This window comes from Simochromis diagramma, unplaced genomic scaffold (assembly GCF_900408965.1).
Source record: "Simochromis diagramma unplaced genomic scaffold, fSimDia1.1 OVJJ01000483.1, whole genome shotgun sequence".
In the NCBI taxonomy this organism is placed as follows: domain Eukaryota; kingdom Metazoa; phylum Chordata; class Actinopteri; order Cichliformes; family Cichlidae; genus Simochromis; species Simochromis diagramma.
In genome coordinates this window covers 2,419,444-2,435,714 of record NW_024386835.1, presented here as the reverse complement: position 1 = coordinate 2,435,714, position 16,271 = coordinate 2,419,444, and the positions used below count along the sequence as shown (strand labels likewise).

General features: G+C 38.6%; 2 long non-coding RNA genes across 2 annotated transcripts; both read left to right on the top strand.

Annotated features, from left to right (window-relative positions):
- The first annotated feature begins 1,656 nt into the window (after positions 1-1,656).
- On the top strand, positions 1,657-2,305 carry LOC120731681. Its single transcript, XR_005695405.1, has 2 exons — positions 1,657-1,973; positions 2,054-2,305. It is a non-coding gene; the product is annotated as an uncharacterized LOC120731681 (long non-coding RNA).
- Positions 2,306-8,370: 6,065 nt separating this feature from the next.
- Positions 8,371-9,856, top strand: LOC120731680. Its single transcript, XR_005695404.1, has 2 exons — positions 8,371-8,432; positions 8,465-9,856. It is a non-coding gene; the product is annotated as an uncharacterized LOC120731680 (long non-coding RNA).
- The last annotated feature ends 6,415 nt before the right edge of the window (positions 9,857-16,271 follow it).

The window sequence follows — 16,271 nt, the reverse complement described above, 5'->3', positions numbered from 1 at the left end:
TCCAAGAACTGTATAATGAAACGAGGTACAAAACAACTGTACTGGAAGGAGAAAAGAAAGAAATGGAAAAACAATGCTCAGCGATGCAGAGTAGCATCAATGAAATGCTGAGAAAAAATACCGAACTTGAGGAACTTTCTAAGAACTTGAAATACAAAAACACTGAAATCCAGGTGCAAAAGCAAGAACAACAGAAAACACATAAAGACCTGCAGTGTAGACTTCAAGAAATCCAGAAGAGAAACCAGCAGTTGGAAGACATGCACATGAAAGTAGAACAGAGAAATACAGATGTGCACAAGGCAAAGCGAATAGAGGAGGCAACAGTTAAAGAACTGAAAGACAAGCTTGAAGAAAAACAAGAACAATTAGAAGACATGGTGAAAAGATGCAACAAACTTGAGAAAGAAAACACAGAAACAATGGATGAGCTGAAAACCCTCATTGAGAAAAAACGTGCTCGTCGAAGAATATCTAAAAATGAAGAAAAAACGCTTCTTCTGGTTCTGGAGGAGGGACACTGCTGCTTCTCACCTGATGTAACCTCGTCTTCCTCCACCTCTATTCCAACTTAACTTTCCCCCTTCCCCTCCCTCCTTTTTCTTTTTTCACCCTCACCCCCTGACCAGTCCCGGCAGTTGACTGCCCCCTCTTGAGCCTGGTTCTGCCATAGGTTTCTCCTTTAGGTTTCTTTCACTTTAAAGGAGTTTTTCCTATCCACTGTCGCCTGGTGCTTGCTCAGAGGGGATTGTTGGGGTTTTCTCTCCTCTCTCTTTCCTTCTTTCTATCCCTCTTTTTACCTCTTTTCCCCCTTCTACATTTTCCTTTACCCAATAAATACAATTGGCCACATTTTACATGTGTTTGAAAAATGTTTTCATTCAACAATAATTCATCTTAGGTATAAAAACAAGAAATGTGTAATAGCTGCATGTGTGTTTGTGTGTGTGCATAATATACATACTTAACTTGTATCCCAGAAAGAATTAATACTAGATGGGTAGAGACAGGTTTTAAAGATTAGAAATGAAAACATGTGAGTCCTATAATCTAAGCTCGTTTCACCAATAGGTGATGTTACATTTTAAATTAGGCACTTCATTACAGGACTGCCATTGTACTGAGGTACATTAAATAACATGAAAATGGATTGTGTCTCAGGTGACCTCGCTGTGAAGGTATTAACTTGTTGAATAATTTAGCTCTGCAATAGCAAAGTTATTTCTCACCACAGAGATGAGGGAATTTCACAAAGTCAAAAAAAAAAATTAAAACTTGCAAACATTACATGGGGAAGGCAATAACTCAACATGCCAACAAGGCATCAAGGAAATAAAGACATCTCAGTATCAGCTCTCTTCATGTCGTCTACTGACAGCTAAATGAGCACAATTCTATGGTCTTCTTGGCTTTTGGCATCTATTCCTCAGCTGAACGTTTATACATCATCGTAATCAGGACAGCCAGGCTGGGAGACAGATCCAAAATTCTCAGTCAGTGATGAAAATCAAGCTTTTTTAGTTCCATCATATTAAAGCAAATTACATTTTCATTTCCATTTGTCCTGACAGGAAATAGCAGAAAATGCCATATTTTGTTTAAACTTGGGCTGAATGCTATGCAGGTTAATATCTGAGCTGATCTCGTGGTACAAAACACAACAAAAATCGCTCCTATTTTCACACGTGAAGTCAAAACTTTCTGGGAAGTTGAGTATATTGGATGTTTAATGGTAGAAACAGACTTTTTAGACTTCTAGAGACTGACTGATGTTAGTTTAAATCAAATCTGAATCCGATGTGCTTATCTTTCTAGTTGTGGTCTGCACAGATGTCAGGTTTTTAAAACGAATTAAAGGCCAATAGTGTGATCTTTTGTATTTATGTATGAAACGTTGCCTAGCAACCGGGCTGCCTAGCAACCGGGTTGCCTAGCAACCAGGTTGCCTAGCAATCGGGCTGCCTAGCAACCGGGTTGCCTAGCAATCGGGCTGCCTAGCAACCGGGCTGCCTAGCAACCGGGCTGCCTAGCAACCGGGCTGCCTAGCAACCAGGCTGCCTAGCAACCGGGCTAGACAGTTGGAAACGTTTCATACAGCTTTGTTTGACAGAAATGAAGGACAAAATCTTTTGTTCATTTGTTTGTTTGTTTCTACATGAGCTTTAATTTGATAAGTATCTGAGGCTGACTGTGAAATCATGATTATTGGGCTTCACTTCTGAATGTTAACTAGAAAAGAGTAATAATTAGGCAGAACCCCTTGAAACTCACTTAAAAGTATGTGAAGAGAAGATTCCCCCTGGTGGAAAAAACAAACAAAAAACAAACAACAACAATTAGGGAACAGTAAAATCCAATCTCTACAGCCTTAAACAACAAATAATAGTAATAAAATAATATCTAAACCACAGAGAAGAGTATACACTAGAGCAGGAGTGTCGAACTCCAGACCTTGAGGGCCGGTGTCCTGCAAGTTTTAAATATCACCCTGGGTCAACACACCTGAAACAAATGATTAGTTCATTACCACAGTGTAAAATCTAATTGGTTCCCAGAACTCAAAAAAATTGAGGAAACTTGTTGCCTCAAAAAATTGAGTAAAGCTTAGCTAAAAATGACTAAATTAGGACAACTTATTTATTTTGAGTACTCTGTACAAGCTTATTTGTTCCCAGAACTCAAAACAATTGTATCAAGTTTACTTAAGATGACCAAGTTAGGGCAACTTACTCATTTTGAGTACACTGTACAGCCTTGTTAGTTCCCAGAATTCAAAAAAATTAAGGAAACTCGTTGCCTCAAAAAAACGAAGTAAAGCTTACTTAAGATGACTGTTAGGACAACTTATACAGTGCAAGTCTACAGTATTAAGAATAACTTGATATTTCTGACTGTACAATACCAATTGTTTACCTACTGACAAACATTTCAAGTTCAACTAAATGAAAAAACAATTTGTGGTAACCTGAATATGATTAAAAATAATTAACAACACTTTTTGTAATGATGTTAAAATCAGCCCAACTTTCATTTTCAAACACAAAGTATAACAGCCAACACACTGGACACTGTTCTGCTGAACAACAAACAATTATATTGCCATCACTGTTATAATCTTACAATGAAACAAAGTCTCAGATTTAATTATTCTGAAAATAAGTTTAGGCCTACCACAACTTTGTTTTGTACTTACATTACTTATATAATCAAAATGAAATATTTGTTGTTCTGTCCCAAGTGCAGTCTCTAATTTAAACAACACATTCTTTTTGCATTCCAACACATGAGCTGGAATGTTGTAATATTTTAAGGATGGCTTGTTTCCAGTCCAGGCATTACTGCCTGAATGACTATCATGGATTGAGGTGATCCAAATGTAGGTGCAGAAGAAAGTCTTTAACTTCCCTTAAGTACAGTGGCAGTGGATGTGGGTTGGAGATGCAATGAGCTTGAACCTGCAGGCGACCATCTTCACTCACCACACCATCTGTGACGAAGGACTCATCTCTCAAATTCAAATTCAAATTTTATTTGTCACGTACACAGTCATACACAGTACGATATGTAGTGAAATGCTTGGACAACTGCTCGTGACCTAAAGAAAACAAAAAAGGAAAAGGCTATGAATAAGATAGGAAATAAATATGAAAAATTAAAAAGGGTAAATTTAACTAGGAAGGAATAAAATATAAATTAAGGTTAAAAATGAAATAACTGTACAACACAAATTAGAATGAAGGGTAAATTTAACTGGGAGAATAAGATAAAATATATAAATTAAAGTTGAAAATAAAATAACTGTACAACAAAATACACAATATAGAACTATATAAGAATGTATGAAGAAATATAAATAAATATATACACAATAACAGCAGCGTGATTTAAGTAATGAAGTGAAAACAATGTCCAGAATGTCCAGTGTGTGTAAGAACTGTATGTGTGGGTCAGTACTGTGTGGTGGTGTGATTGAGAGACCGTATCGCCTGCGGGAAGAAGCTCCTCCTCAGTCTCTCTGTGTTGGTCTTCAGGGAGCGGAATCGCTTTCCTGACCTCAACAGAGAGAACAGTCTGTTGTTGGGATGGCTGAGGTCCTTCACGATCTTCCTGGCCTTGGTCCAGCACCGCCTGCTGTAGATTGAGTGCAGGTCAGGGAGCTCGGAGCGGATGGTGCGCTCAGCTGATCGCACAACCCTCTGTAGAGCTCGTCTGTCCTGCATGGTGCTGTTCCCGAACCAGGTTAAGATGTTTCCCGTCAGGATGCTCTCTATGGTGCAGGAGTAAAAGTTCCTGAGCACCTTGGAGGGCAGTTGGAAGTCTCTCAAGCGTCTGAGGTGGTAGAGACGCTGACGGGCCTTTTTCACCACGGTGTTGATGTGACAGGACCATGACAGGTCCTGCGTGATGTGAACTCCGAGGTATTTGAAGCTGTCCACTCTCTCCACTGGGCACTCGTTGATGACAGGGGTCTGGTAGTTCCTCTCCTGCTTAGTGCTGAAGTCCACTATCAGCTCCTTTGTCTTACTGACGTTTAGAAGGAGGTTGTTCCTCTGGCACCAGTTCTCCAGATTCCTAATCTCCTTCAGATAGGCCATCTCGTTGTTATCAGAGATTAGGCCCACCACGACGGTGTCGTCAGCAAACTTGATGATGGTGGTGGAGCTGGTAGTGGCCACACAGTCATATGTGTACAAAGAGTACAGCAGGGGCTCAGAACACACCCCTGGGGGGCTCCAGTGCTGAGAGTGGTGGAGGCTGAGACATGTCCGCCCATCCTTACTGCCTGTGGTCTGCCAGTTAGGAAGTTGGAGATCCACAGACACATAGATGAGCTGAGTCCCAGATGCTCCAGCTTGGTGGTGAGTGTGGAGGGAATTATGGTGGTAAATGCAGAGCTGTAGTCTATGAAGAGCATTTTAACATAATTCCCCCTTCTAGTGTCCAAGTGAGTGAGTGATGTGTGGAGGAGATGAGAGATGGCATCGTCTGTGGAACGATTTGGACGGTAAGCGAACTGTAGTGGGTCCAGTGTGTCTGGTAGTGAAGAAATGATGAAGTCTCTGACCAGGCGTTCAAAGCACTTCATCACTACTGAGGTGAGGGCTACAGGGCGATAGTCATTGAGAGAAGCAGGGTGGGGTTTCTTCGGGACAGGAACAATGATGGACTCTTTGAAGCATGTGGGGATCACCGACTGAGATAAAGAGATGTTGAATATCTCAGTGAACACAGGAGCTAGCTGGTATGCGCAGTCTCTTAGGATACGACCTGGGATGCCGTCTGGTCCTGCTGCTTTCCTGGTGTTCACTCTCTTGAAGGCTCTCCTTACTTCATGCTCGGAGATGACAAGCACGTTTCCGGTGCTGGCAGTATCTTCCTGTCTGCAGCCGTTAGCGCCGCTAACACTAGCATCGTTGGAGTCCTTAGCTGCAGCCTCGAAGCGAGCATAGAAAGTGTTCAGCTCGTCTGCCAGAGTCACGGCCGCGTTCGTCATACCGGTTGTTGGTGCTTTATAGTCCGTTATTGTCCTTAGTCTCCTGGTGTCCTGCAAGCAAACAATCATATTTTTTTGGACATGAACTTAATTGCTTTCTTAAAACATTTTTTTCTGCATTTGGTATAAAACAGACTCCAATTTAGACAATCTCAGGCTCCCTCCCCACCGGAGAGGTGACATTCAATGTCACCTCCCCACCGGAGAGGTGACATTCAATGTCCCAATTGTCAGTCTGGATAGCCGTGACCACCACCCAACATACAATAATGTCATGAAAGCATCATTTTAAAAAGGGCTATGCAAACATAGCCAATAACTTTCATTCTAATGATGTGCAAAATGATTTGGGCACAAAACAAATTTTGCTGTTAGAAAACTTGCAGACTTCACTATATACAGTGTAGACCCTCTAAACTAAGTTTGGGGGGTGTGATCTTTCAAGAAATGCAGACCAAACTGTTGTTGTTTGTTTACTTACACAGCATGTCTTGTAGAATTAACTGGAGTCACCAGCAACAGCATAGTGCAGTCATATCTCAAGTCTAATAACAGAAGACAGGAAAAGATCAGTGCAGAAACAACTTCCCCAAACCAAAGCACAAATAAAACAATAAGTAAAACAGGCTGATGTAAAGTATGATTAAAGTTCAGCCTGATTAATATAAATTTCACTGACAGTTGCTAATATATTGGAAAACCAAAAATACTTACCACTGAGTTGATGTCCCTCTGTCCAACAACAGGAGTGCTGGTCCCGAGCCTCAAAGACAGTAAGAAGCGAGCAGAGGGAGAAAAAACAGAACATTTTTCAGAAACCGATTTGATCCTTAATGGCTGTGCAATAATTGTAACATAGAGTCTACTTATGTTGTTAAATAAAGGCTAGATTTGACATTAATAGATGTCACAGATGTTCAAAAGCTGCCACAAAGCATGAAAAAAATTTTCACACGTGAAGTCAAAACTTTCTGGGAAGTTGAGTATATTGGATGTTTAATGGTAGAAACAGACTTTTTAGACTTCTAGAGACAGACTGATGTTAGTTTAAATCAAATCTGAATCCGATGTGCTTATCTTTCTAGTTGTGGTCTGCACAGATGTCAGGTTTTTAAAACGAATTAAAGGCCAATAGTGTGATCTTTTGTATTTATGTATGAAACGTTGCCTAGCAACCGGCCTAACCGGGCTGCCTAGCAACCAGGTTGCCTAGCAATCAGGCTGCCTAGCAACCAGGCTGCCTAGCAACCAGGTTGCCTAGCAATTAGGCTGCCTAGCAACTGGGTTGCCTAGCAACCGGGCTGCCTAGCAACCAGGCTGCCTAGCAACCAGGCTGCCTAGCAACCAGGCTGCCTAGCAACCGGGCTAGACAGTTGGAAACGTTTCATACAGCTTTGTTTGACAGAAATGAAGGACAAAATCTTTTGTTCATTTGTTTGTTTGTTTCTACATGAGCTTTAATTTGATAAGTATCTGAGGCTGACTGTGAAATCATGATTATTGGGCTTCACTTCTGAATGTTAACTAGAAAAGAGTAATAATTAGGCAGAACCCCTTGAAACTCACTTAAAAGTATGTGAAGAGAAGATTCCCCCTGGTGGAAAAAACAAACAAAAAACAAACAACAACAATTAGGGAACAGTAAAATCCAATCTCTACAGCCTTAAACAACAAATAATAGTAATAAAATAATATCTAAACCACAGAGAAGAGTATACACTAGAGCAGGAGTGTCGAACTCCAGACCTTGAGGGCCGGTGTCCTGCAAGTTTTAAATATCACCCTGGGTCAACACACCTGAAACAAATGATTAGTTCATTACCACAGTGTAAAATCTAATTGGTTCCCAGAACTCAAAAAAATTGAGGAAACTCGTTGCCTCAAAAAATTGAGTAAAGCTTAGCTAAAAATGACTAAATTAGGACAACTTATTTATTTTGAGTACTCTGTACAAGCTTATTTGTTCCCAGAACTCAAAACAATTGTATCAAGTTTACTTAAGATGACCAAGTTAGGGCAACTTACTCATTTTGAGTACACTGTACAGCCTTGTTAGTTCCCAGAATTCAAAAAAATTAAGGAAACTCGTTGCCTCAAAAAAACGAAGTAAAGCTTACTTAAGATGACTGTTAGGACAACTTATACAGTGCAAGTCTACAGTATTAAGAATAACTTGATATTTCTGACTGTACAATACTAATTGTTTACCTACTGACAAACATTTCAAGTTCAACTAAATGAAAAAACAATTTGTGGTAACCTGAATATGATTAAAAATAATTAACAACACTTTTTGTAATGATGTTAAAATCAGCCCAACTTTCATTTTCAAACACAAAGTATAACAGCCAACACACTGGACACTGTTCTGCTGAACAACAAACAATTATATTGCCATCACTGTTATAATCTTACAATGAAACAAAGTCTCAGATTTAATTATTCTGAAAATAAGTTTAGGCCTACCACAACTTTGTTTTGTACTTACATTACTTATATAATCAAAATGAAATATTTGTTGTTCTGTCCCAAGTGCAGTCTCTAATTTAAACAACACATTCTTTTTGCATTCCAACACATGAGCTGGAATGTTGTAATATTTTAAGGATGGCTTGTTTCCAGTCCAGGCATTACTGCCTGAATGACTATCATGGATTGAGGTGATCCAAATGTAGGTGCAGAAGAAAGTCTTTAACTTCCCTTAAGTACAGTGGCAGTGGATGTGGGTTGGAGATGCAATGAGCTTGAACCTGCAGGCGACCATCTTCACTCACCACACCATCTGTGACGAAGGACTCATCTCTCCTGGTGTCCTGCAAGCAAACAATCATATTTTTTTGGACATGAACTTAATTGCTTTCTTAAAACATTTTTTTCTGCATTTGGTATAAAACAGACTCCAATTTAGACAATCTCAGGCTCCCTCCCCACCGGAGAGGTGACATTCAATGTCACCTCCCCACCGGAGAGGTGACATTCAATGTCCCAATTGTCAGTCTGGATAGCCGTGACCACCACCCAACATACAATAATGTCATGAAAGCATCATTTTAAAAAGGGCTATGCAAACATGGCCAATAACTTTCATTCTAATGATGTGCAAAATGATTTGGGCACAAAACAAATTTTGCTGTTAGAAAACTTGCAGACTTCACTATATACAGTGTAGACCCTCTAAACTAAGTTTGGGGGGTGTGATCTTTCAAGAAATGCAGACCAAACTGTTGTTGTTTGTTTACTTACACAGCATGTCTTGTAGAATTAACTGGAGTCACCAGCAACAGCATAGTGCAGTCATATCTCAAGTCTAATAACAGAAGACAGGAAAAGATCAGTGAAGAAACAACTTCCCCAAACCAAAGCACAAATAAAACAATAAGTAAAACAGGCTGATGTAAAGTATGATTAAAGTTCAGCCTGATTAATATAAATTTCACTGACAGTTGCTAATATATTGGAAAACCAAAAATACTTACCACTGAGTTGATGTCCCTCTGTCCAACAACAGGAGTGCTGGTCCCGAGCCTCAAAGACAGTAAGAAGCGAGCAGAGGGAGAAAAAACAGAACATTTTTCAGAAACCGATTTGATCCTTAATGGCTGTGCAATAATTGTAACATAGAGTCTACTTATGTTGTTAAATAAAGGCTAGATTTGACATTAATAGATGTCACAGATGTTCAAAAGCTGCCACAAAGCATGAAAAAAATTTTCACACGTGAAGTCAAAACTTTCTGGGAAGTTGAGTATATTGGATGTTTAATGGTAGAAACAGACTTTTTAGACTTCTAGAGACAGACTGATGTTAGTTTAAATCAAATCTGAATCCGATGTGCTTATCTTTCTAGTTGTGGTCTGCACAGATGTCAGGTTTTTAAAACGAATTAAAGGCCAATAGTGTGATCTTTTGTATTTATGTATGAAACGTTGCCTAGCAACCGGGCTGCCTAGCAACCGGGCTGCCTAGCAACCGGGCTGCCTAGCAACCAGGCTGCCTAGCAACCAGGCTGCCTAGCAACCAGGCTGCCTAGCAATTAGGCTGCCTAGCAACTGGGTTGCCTAGCAACCGGGCTGCCTAGCAACCAGGCTGCCTAGCAACCAGGCTGCCTAGCAACCGGGCTAGACAGTTGGAAACGTTTCATACAGCTTTGTTTGACAGAAATGAAGGACAAAATCTTTTGTTCATTTGTTTGTTTGTTTCTACATGAGCTTTAATTTGATAAGTATCTGAGGCTGACTGTGAAATCATGATTATTGGACTTCACTTCTGAATGTTAACTAGAAAAGAGTAATAATTAGGCAGAACCCCTTGACACTCACTTAAAAGTATGTGAAAAGAAGATTCCCCCTGGTGGAAAAAACAGCTGATGCGGTTCTGGTAGATGTCATCCATTGTGAAGCTGCTGATCTGTCGGTAGTGTTGGCTGTTGATGGTGCGGTCGATGGTGTCGTGTCGAGGAGCCGAAGAAGACGATGGATTCCGCTTGGAGGAAGGTCATGTAATAGGAGGGAAAATGCAGGGAAAGGAGGGACGACTCAATGATATCGCCTGCAATGTCTCCCTAGGATGAAGCTACATAAAGAAGCAGTGTTGGTTCTGCACAACCAACAAACCAGCAAAATAGTGAGAACTCAAATTCAGGAATCAGCTTCAAAATATCTATAGTGGTGAACCTTAACATTACTTTTGAGTTTTATTCTCTAAAATTGTACAATAGGCTGTAGAAAATAAATCTTCAAGTTTTTACTGAGAATTACAGATTTATTGGATTAACAGTGTTGGATTATCCTTTCAGCTGGCTGCTTAGTTTAGCCAATTTAGGTAATGATCTCAAAATAAACATTCAGAGGCCCAGCTCTTTTCTAAACTGGTAACTTTGGAATGATTCCAAACATGATGTCAATTACTTCACAAATCATACCAAGCTTCAAAGATATCTGTTTCTATTGTGCAGCTCATAATGAGAATCAGATGCTTAAAGAAGGAAAAAGGCAAATAAGCTAATTTAAATTACTTCATACATATTATTAACACTACAATATATGCAGCAGAGGATGGAGAGCAACATTTCATTTAGTTTCGCATTAATTAAAGAAGTATGAGTGTGCTTGCTGAAGAAATCAGTTCTCGAATGCTATATTTTGACCTCAGTTACACATTTGAAAAGTTTTTTGTTTTGTTTTACTTTAAGACCTTCTGAAGTGCTCAAAGCATCTCTGTTGTAGTTCCCGCCACAGAAGGTGACACCTGATTCTTGTCATGATGTCACGCACATACTGTAATTAAAGCTGTGAAAGATTTGCAGAAAACGTATGTAGCCTGTGTGTTACCTCTGTGTCTGCATCAGTGGCTTTCAGCTCAAACTCAGTGATGGTCTTTCTCACACCCTCCTCATTAGTTTGAATTAGCAAGGCAGATTTATGCATGAGGTGACCGGGACGAGAAGCTGCCACTTTTTTGCTGTTATAAAAGCTGTAGAGTTTGTTAGATTTCACATTCCTTTCATATCTTTCAATTTAGTGACATCATTAAGAATTTTTTTTTAAATTAAGCTAAGTATTTAAGTGATCAGAAAACTTTTCTTTCTTAATTCCTGTCAACAGCTTGTTTTCTGCACCATTTAAGGTTGTTCGCTGCACTTGAGATTAAAGGTCCCTCTTTGGACCCACAAGGACTGTTGACTTATTTCTTGGCCAAAATGGGAACAAAGTTATTTTAAAAACCCAATTAGTCTTTAGGAAGAGCAAATAATATTTCAGACCTTCTGTTGTAATCAGCAGATATCTGCATCAAGACCTCCTTCATGAATAAATTTTAAAATGTGTTAAGCTACCAGGTATTGTTAAAATCTTCTGCCATTCACCTCATTTGTCCCATCGGACACGGTGATGGAGAACTGGGATACTTAATGGATATACATCTGTCCAATTAAGAAGCAGAAACCACTGTGAGTCTATTTCAACCTCGTTAGTTTAATATTAAAGCGACAGCAGGTACAAAACTACAAAACTCTGAAACAGGGAATGGCTTGGCAGACCGTTGCTCTCTTCTGATCCCTCCTGACGGATTTTTGTCTACCTTTGATTTTCTTTGTGTCCATTCTACCAATTCCGGTGGTCACGGGCAAATGCCAGTTCAACAAAGTGAGTAATTTAAGAGATGAATTCTTCTGCGTCTGTTTCCGTTAAACGTGTGATGTCTTATGCTTCATATTTTGTTGTGACATGTGTTTGTAAGCCACCATGGCATTTTCTGGCCACACACTGAGTTTGTTTCCTGAATTTGGCTCTTATCAAATTTACAAGGGGATAAAACTAAACTGAGACTAAAGTTCAACTGGAATAACAGTGCTTCTCTTTACTCTGTGTTGCCTCCGAAGTATAAAACCCAGTTTGTTTGCAACAGTCCAGCATTACTCAGCGTGAAACTAAAGGTGACTGTCTTAAAAACAAGAACCAGACTTTTCTTTTTGCTTCCCAGGAGTTCTGTTATCCTCGCTTATTTTGGATGCAAAGACCTGATGCAGCCGTTTGTAAGACAATACATTTATGGTTATTCCTGACATACAAAGTGTGCAACAGACACATTACATAGTTATCTATAATGTGCATTAATGAGGAAAAGGACAAAACTTCTTCTGAATTTAGACTTTCATTGATTTCCAGCTGTGATATTTCATTTCCCAACATTTTCACATAGAACAGTTTAACAAACCCATAATACTATCATATAAATTGAAATATTGAATAAAACAAGGAGCCAAGCACAAAAACAAACAAACAAAAAATGGTTTTACATCCTGATTTGTATCAGCTACCAGTTAACCTAAGTTAGTTCCTTTCAGATTAATCAAAGTTTCTTTTAGTTGTTGTTCTAACTCTCTGATCAATACAATCGATAGAACTCCACTCAGTTCTATCGATTTAATTTAACCTGATTCAGTCCACCCAATGCTTTCACTCACTGTATGCGCAAGCTGTCTGGATATGATAGCCAGTAACACTTCAACAAGTTACCAATACAACTCAAACAAAATGAATTTGTGCTGAAAGGTGCTATATAAATAAAATTGTACTTTTACCTTTTACTTACTTTCTATACTCACTTTGTATGTTATTGCAATAACAGTTATTTATTTATTTATTTATTACAAAAGTAACAGGGAGGAAAAATGCAAAATGCTCCAAATAACTCTTGAGGAAACACTGCTCAAAAATAAAGAGTTGCTTCACGAGAAAGACCAACAGAAAATACAACAGGAAGAAATGGATTGCAAGCTGAGGAACATCGAGAAACACAACGAAGGCTTGCAAGTAATTCTTGATGAAGCTCTGGAGAGAAATAAAGAGAACCTCCAAGACAAGAAACAACAGCCCGTAGAGCAGAGAAACCTGCAGAGCAAACTCCAATCCATGGAGGAAAAATACAAAGCTCTACAGGTGAAGTATGATAAAACTCTGCACAAAAATCAACAGTTGCTTCAAGACAAGAAGCAAATGGAAATGAAACAGAAAGCAATGGACTCCAAGCTTGAAGAGATGGAGGAAAAACACAGAGGGCTCCAAACCAGGCTTGATAAAAAAGTGCATGGAAATAAAGAGTTGCTTCAAGAAAAAGACCAACAGAAAATACAACAGGAAGAAGAAAAACTTATTCTCCAGAGGAAAAATCAAGAACTCCAAGAACTGTATAATGAAACGAGGTACAAAACAACTGTACTGGAAGGAGAAAAGAAAGAAATGGAAAAACAATGCTCAGCGATGCAGAGTAGCATCAATGAAATGCTGAGAAAAAATACCGAACTTGAGGAACTTTCTAAGAACTTGAAATACAAAAACACTGAAATCCAGGTGCAAAAGCAAGAACAACAGAAAACACATAAAGACCTGCAGTGTAGACTTCAAGAAATCCAGAAGAGAAACCAGCAGTTGGAAGACATGCACATGAAAGTAGAACAGAGAAATACAGATGTGCACAAGGCAAAGCGAATAGAGGAGGCAACAGTTAAAGAACTGAAAGACAAGCTTGAAGAAAAACAAGAACAATTAGAAGACATGGTGAAAAGATGCAACAAACTTGAGAAAGAAAACACAGAAACAATGGATGAGCTGAAAACCCTCATTGAGAAAAAAAGTGCTCGTCGAAGAATATCTAAAAAAGAAGAAAAAACGCTTCTTCTGGTTCTGGAGGAGGGACACTGCTGCTTCTCACCTGATGTAACCTCGTCTTCCTCCACCTCTATTCCAACTTAATTTTCCCCCTTCCCCTCCCTCCTTTTTCTTTTTTCACCCTCACCCCCTGACCAGTCCTGGCAGTTGACTGCCCCCTCTTGAGCCTGGTTCTGCCATAGGTTTCTCCTTTAGGTTTCTTTCACTTTAAAGGAGTTTTTCCTATCCACTGTCGCCTGGTGCTTGCTCAGAGGGGATTGTTGGGGTTTTCTCTCCTCTCTCTTTCCTTCTTTCTATCCCTCTTTTTACCTCTTTTCCCCCTTCTACATTTTCCTTTACCCAATAAATACAATTGGCCACATTTTACATGTGTTTGAAAAATGTTTTCATTCAACAATAATTCATCTTAGGTATAAAAAGAAGAAATGTGTAATAGCTGCATGTGTGTTTGTGTGTGTGCATAATATACATACTTAACTTGTATCCCAGAAAGAATTAATACTAGATGGGTAGAGACAGGTTTTAAAGACTAGAAATGAAAACATGTGAGTCCTATAATCTAAGCTCGTTTCACCAATAGGTGATGTTACATTTTAAATTAGGCACTTCATTACAGGACTGTCATTGTACCGAGGTACATTAAATAACATGAAAATGGATTGTGTCTCAGGTGACCTCGCTGTGAAGGTATTAACTTGTTGAATAATTTAGCTCTGCAATAGCAAAGTTATTTCTCACCACAGAGATGAGGGAATTTCACAAAGTCAAAAAAAAATTAAAACTTGCAAACATTACACGGGGAAGGCAATAACTCAACATGCCAACAAGGCATCAAGGAAATAAAGACATCTCAGTATCAGCTCTCTTCATGTCGTCTACTGACAGCTAAATGAGCACAATTCTATGGTCTTCTTGGCTTTTGGCATCTATTCCTCAGCTGAACGTTTATACATCATCGTAATCAGGACAGCCAGGCTGGGAGACAGATCCAAAATTCTCAGTCAGTGATGAAAATCAAGCTTTTTTAGTTCCATCATATTAAAGCAAATTACATTTTCATTTCCATTTGTCCTGACAGGAAATAGCAGAAAATGCCACATTTTGTTTAAACATGGGCTGAATGCTATGCAGGTTAATATCTGAGCTGATCTCGTGGTACAAAACACAACAAAAATCGCTCCTATTTTCACACGTGAAGTCAAAACTTTCTGGGAAGTTGAGTATATTGGATGTTTAATGTTAGAAACAGACTTTTTAGACTTCTAGAGACTGACTGATGTTAGTTTAAATCAAATCTGAATCCGATGTGCTTATCTTATTAGTTGTGGTCTGCACAGATGTCAGGTTTTTAAAACGAATTAAAGGGCAATAGTGTGATATTTTGTATTTATTTATTTATTTCCTTTTCTTTGTCCTTCTTTAAGAAATTTGTATTGAAATAAAAACAAGAGCAAGGGCTTTTATTTTGTCCTGATGAAAACCACTTTACTATACTTGACATAATTCTTTTTTATTTACACAGATATGCAGATATACTACATGTGTAACATTCATTTCATTGTTTAAATATTTAATAATAAAGTAGATGAATAACTTGAGCTTATTATATATCATAGTAAAGTATATTTCCTATTAACTAGGCAGGTCATTCTCTTCCTCTTGACAACGCTGTCTTTAAATAAAAATATATAATTCTCTATATTCTCTATAGAGAATATAATCTATATATATCTAAAATCTATTCCAAACAACGGTACTAAGCAGTGTTGGTCAAGTTACTTGAAAAAAGTAATCAGTAACTAATTACTGATTACTTCCCCAAAAAAGTAATCCTGTTACTTTACTGATTACTTATTTTCAAAAGTAATTAATTACTTAGTTACTTAGTTACTTTTTAAAAACACAATTTACAACCTGAAGAGGTGATAAAGCGATAGATCTTTCAGCCCAATTCTACTTTTTCTGCATAATCCATCATACAAAATGTAATCAAATGGAAAAGTGTCTTTTTTTAACTTGTTTTATCAGTTTTAATCTTTTAACTTTATGCATCAAGCAAAAATTTAATTATATGCAACATTCTCTGACTTGAATAAATTAGTTTAACATTTAAACCTATTTTCTACACATTCCAGCACATAAAATAAAATATTTTTTGTGTTTACACTCACTCTTTCAAATAGATGCAAGTAAAACACAGCAGAAAATAAATAAAGTCAAAGACTCAGCAGTCCTGTTGCTCTATTTTCACCTGTAAAGCAGGACTATGGTAGGCGGAGGTTTACCCTGGTGCAGGTGTGCCGCGGTCAGTTGAAGAATCCGCGAGTTTCTCTGTGAATTTCCCATTACGTCGTTGCGCACTCGGTGCTTGCTTGGAAGTTTAGGGGGTTTTTTCGCTGTAAAAAGAAGTTTTCTTCCCACGCACGATGGACACTAATGTTTTTGTCACTTTTTATGGAATCAAACTCAAAGTAAGGTCAGTACTTCCACGCTTTAAACACTGCACGCTCATACTCTCTCCCACAATCGATATATGATCCATTGTTGATCTGCACACAGCTGTTGTCACTAACGGCGCACTCGCTTACGTCACTGTCGTGAGACATTCT